Source organism: Primulina tabacum, chromosome 1 (genome assembly GCF_025594145.1).
Source record: "Primulina tabacum isolate GXHZ01 chromosome 1, ASM2559414v2, whole genome shotgun sequence".
In the NCBI taxonomy this organism is placed as follows: domain Eukaryota; kingdom Viridiplantae; phylum Streptophyta; class Magnoliopsida; order Lamiales; family Gesneriaceae; genus Primulina; species Primulina tabacum.
The window spans coordinates 41,158,753-41,163,928 of NC_134550.1; the positions used below are offsets into that span (position 1 = coordinate 41,158,753).

The following is a 5,176-nucleotide window of genomic DNA, read 5'->3' on the forward strand; positions in this document are numbered from 1 at the left end:
TTTACGAAGATTCATAATACACGCATCCATATTATTATTATTATATATATTTCAATTATTTTGGAAAAACTGAAGAAACCGACTTAAACAGTCGCGGAGTACCGTTATCCGCCACCTAACCGGGAAATGAACTAGAATATGCAAAACAAAATGAAAATATCAAACAACTATTGTGGATCATATAAAGGCATAAACTCATTATTAAGAATTTCATTTTCTATAAAAGGCTTAAGTCTTTGCCCATTAACTTTAAACACGTCATTATTTTTAGGATTTTCAATATCAACAGCACCATGAGGATAAACAAATTTGACTATAAATGGTCCTGACCACCTCGATCTTAGTTTACCTGAAAATAAATGCAAACGAGAATTATAAAGCAAAACTTTTTGTCCAATTTCAAATGACTTTCTCATAATATTTTTATCATAAAAGACTTTAGTTTTATCTTTATAAATCTTTGAATTTTTATATGCATCATTTCTTAATTCTTCAAGTTCATTTATTTGCAATTTTCTTAATTTAGATGCATCATCTAAATTAATATTAAATGTTTTAATTGTCCAATAAGCTTTATGTTTAAGTTCAACCGGTAAATGACAATGCTTACATAAAACTAACCTATATGGTGACATTCCTAATGATATTTTAAATGCAGTTCTATATGCCCATAATGCATCAGTTAATCTTAAAGACCAATCTTTTCGATTTGGATTAACTGTTTTTTCTAAAATTTGTTTTATTTCTCTATTTGCAAGTTCAACTTGACCATTACTTTGAGGATGATATGGGGTAGAAACTTTATGTGTAATGTAATATTTTCTTAACAAAGAAGAAAATGATTTATTTATAAAATGACTTCTCCCATCACTAATTATTGCTCTAGGTATTCCAAATCGGCTAAAAATATTTTATTTTAAAAATTTTATAACAACTTTATGATCATTAGTTCTACATGCAATTGCTTCAATCCATTTTGAAACATAATCAACAGCGACTAAAATGTACGTATATCCAAAAGATAATGGAAATGGACCCATAAAATCTATCCCCCAACTATCAAATATTTCAATAATTATGATTGGATTTAAAGGCATCATGTTTCGTTTTGAAATTGATCCCATCTTTTGACAGTTTTCACAAGATTTGCAAAATAAATGCGTATCTTTGAATAAAAAAGGCCAATAAAATCCACATTGTAAGATTTTTGTAGCTGTTTTATTGGATGAAAAATGACCTCCACATGCTTCAGAATGACAAAATTTAATAACATTACTTACTTCATTGTCGGGTATGCATCGTCGAAAAATTTGGTCAGGACAATACTTAAAAAAGTAAGGATCATCCCAATAAAATTTTTTAACTTCTATCAAGAATTTATTCTTATCCTGTGAATTCCAATGAGAAGGCATTTTATTTGTCACAAGAAAATTTACAATATTAGCAAACCAGGGCATAATAGTAGCATAAAATAACTGATCATCTGGAAAATTTTCATTTATTGGTATTTCATTATGAGATGATTCAGTCATTATTCTAGATAAATGATCGGCTACAACATTTTCTTTTCCTTTTTTATCTTTAATTATAATATCAAATTCTTGTAACAATAAAATCCACCGTATTAATCTTGGCTTAGCATCTTGTTTATTTGATAAATATTTTATGGCAGAATGATCAGTGTAAACAATAGTAGTAGAACCAATTAAATAAGATCGAAACTTATCTAATGCAAATACTACTGAAAGTAATTCTTTTTCAGTAGTTGAATAATTTATTTGGGCACTATTTAAGGTTCTACTAGCATAATAGATTGCATAAGGTTTTCCTTCTTTTCTTTGTCCTAACACAGCTCCTAAAGCATAATCACTTGCATCACACATTAATTCAAATGGTAAAGACCAATCTGGAGGTTGTAAAATAGGTGATGTAACTAAAAGATTAAAAAAAAATTTAAAAGCATTTTCACATTTCTGAGTCCATTCAAATTGTGTATCTTTTGTTAAAAGATTTGAAATTGGTTTAGATATTATGTTGAAATTTTTTATAATCCTTCTATAAAATCCTGCATGACCCAAGAATGATCGAACTTCTTTGACCGTTTTTGGTGATGTTAAATTAGCAATAACATCAACTTTGGCTTTATCAACTTCAATTCCTTTTTCAGATATCACATGTCCTAAAACAATCCCAGATTTAACCATATAATGACATTTTTCCCAATTTAAAACAAGATTTTTTTCTTCACATCTTTTTAATACTTCTTCAAGATTTTTAAGATAATTTTCAAATGAGTTTTCAAAAACAGTTATATCATCCATAAAAACTTCTACATATTATTCAATCATATAACTGAAAATACTTAACATGCATCTTTGAAAAGTAGCCGGAGCATTACATAAACCAAATGGCATTCTTTTAAATGCAAAAGTTCCGAAAGGACAAGTAAAAGTAGTTTTTTTTTTATCTTCTAATGATATAGGTATTTGATAATACCCCGAATACCCATCAAGAAAACAGTAATAAGAATTTCCTGCTAATTTTTCTAGAAATGGTAGTGGGAAATGATATTTTCTAGTTGCACCATTTAATTTTCTATAATCAATACACATACGCCAACTAGATGGAATCCTAGCTTGTAATAACTCTCCCTTTTCATTTTTTATAACAGTGATGCCGGACTTTTTAGGTACTACTTGTGTTGGACTTACCCATTTACTATCTGAAATTGGATAGATAATTCCAGCGTCTAATAGTTTTAATACTTCATTCTTAACAACTTCCTTCATATGTGGATTTAACCTTCTTTGTGGTTGTTGATATGTTTTAGCATTTTCTTCCAAGTGAATTTTATGTGTACAAATTAAAGGATTCAACCTTTTATATCTTTCAAAGTCCATCCAATTGCATTTTTATATTTTTTAAGTAATTTAATCAAATCTTCTTCTTGATTTGGCAAAAGAGTGAAAGAAATTACAACAGAAAATGTTTTATTTTCACCAAGAAATACATATTTCAATTCTAATGGTAAAACTTTTAATTCAAGTTTTGTATTATCATCTTCTTTAAAATTATTTTTAGACTCAAAACTTTCTATTGAAAAAACTTCAGATTGTTGATTTAAGTTTTCTTCTTGTATATTTTCTTCCACAACTGTTTCAATTTCATTATCATATTCATTTTCATTAATACTTGGTTGTTTACATAAATTGAACACATTAAGTTCTAGAGTCATATTTCCAAAAGACAATTTCATTATTCCATTTCGACAATTAATTAAAGCATTTGAAGTTGCTAGAAATGGTCGTCCCAATATTACTGGAATTTCGTTATGTACTTCTATTGGTTGTGTATCCAAAACAATAAAATCTACATGATATATGAATTTATCAACTTGAACCAACACTTCTACAATACCTCTAGGTATTTTGATTGACCTATCCGCCAGTAAGAAAGTAACAGAAGTGGGTTTTAATTCTCCTAAATTATGTTTTTCATAAACTGAATAAGGAAGTAAATTCATACTTGCTCCCAAATCCAACAAAGCTTTTTTAATTTTATTTTCTCCAATAATACATGAAATTGTTGGACAACCAGGATCTTTATATTTTAAACTAGAATTATTTTGAAGAATAGAACTTACTTGTTCAGCCAAGAATGCTTTTTTCTTCACATGCAATTTTCTCTTTATAGTACATAAGTCTTTTAAAAATTTTGCATAAGAAGGTACTTGTTTAATAGCATCTAATAATGGAATACTTATCTTCACTTGTTTAAAAACTTCATAGATATCAGAATCACTTTTTTATTTTTTATGATTTGTTAATGCATGAGGAAATGGTGGAGGTTTATTTGACTTATTTACTATTTCAGATGATTTATCATTCACCATATTATTCTTAAAATTTAAGGTATCATCATTCTCAAAAGTATCAGGATTATCATCCTTACTCTTTGATTTTAAATGATCCTTGTTTTCATTACTATATGGATCATTAACTATTTTACCATTTCTAAGGGTAATAACAGATTTTATTTGATCAATTTTTTCATTTTTTAATTCTTGATTTTGATTTTTAGGATTAGGTTGAGGTTGAGATGGAAATTTTCCTTTTTCATGAATATTAAGTGCAGATGCAAATTTTGCAAGAGTTTCTTTCAAATCACTCATAGATTGACTGTTTTGAATATTGATAGACTCTTGCTTTTGGATAAATGCATGAATTACATCTTCAAAGTTTTTCTTGGAGGTGTAACATAAGGAATATAACCTTGATGATTTTGGTTATTTTGAAAATATTGTTGTGACGGTTGTGCATTATTATCATTCCTCCAACTAAAATTAGGATGATTTTTCCATCCAGGATTATATGATGGTGAAAAAAGATCTAGTATTGGTTTTTTATAATTGTTAACATAATTTGCTTGTTCATGGAGACATTCTTTAAATGAAGGTAATGTTGGACAAGCTTTTGTAGCATGATCATGTGTATCACATATATGACAAACAATTTCTTGAATACTTTTTAATTGACCACTCTTTTTCATTTCTAATGACTCAATTTTTCTTACTAAAGATGCAAGTTTAGCTTGAATATCTATATCATGTTTAAGATTATAGATACCACCCCCATTTGTTGAATTATTATTTTTAGTTGTTGGTGGTTCTATTGTGCCTATATTATCCCAGTTTTGAGCATTTTCTGCTAATGAATCCAAATATTCCATAGCTTCATTTGGGTTTTTATCTTCAAAAGTTCCATTACACATGAATTCTATCATTTGCCTATCTTTAGGTATTAGACCTTCATAAAAGTGAGAAACTATTCCCCATGTTTCAAAACCATGACGTGGGCATGTATTAAGTAATTCTTTATATCTATCCCAACATTGATAAAACGTTTCTCCTTGTTTTTGAGAAAAAGTTATAATTTGTCTTTTAAAAGAGTTTGTTCTATGGGAAGGGAAAAAAATTTTGAGAAATTGTTGTTGCATTTCTTCCCATAATCTTATTGAACTTGATCTTAAATTTTTTAGCTATGTTTTAGCTTTATCTTTTAAAGAAAAAGGGAAAAGCTTTAATCGAACTATATCCATGCTACAATTTTGATCATTATAAGTGTTACAAACTTCCTCAAATTCTCTTAGATGCAAATATGGATTTTCAGAATCTAAG

General features: G+C 27.9%; 1 non-coding gene across 1 annotated transcript; it reads left to right on the forward strand.

Annotated features, from left to right (window-relative positions):
- Positions 1-4,840: 4,840 nt before the first annotated feature.
- On the forward strand, positions 4,841-4,951 carry LOC142521523 (small nucleolar RNA R71). The gene has a single exon (XR_012814236.1). It is a non-coding gene; the product is annotated as a small nucleolar RNA R71 (small nucleolar RNA).
- Positions 4,952-5,176: the final 225 nt, after the last annotated feature.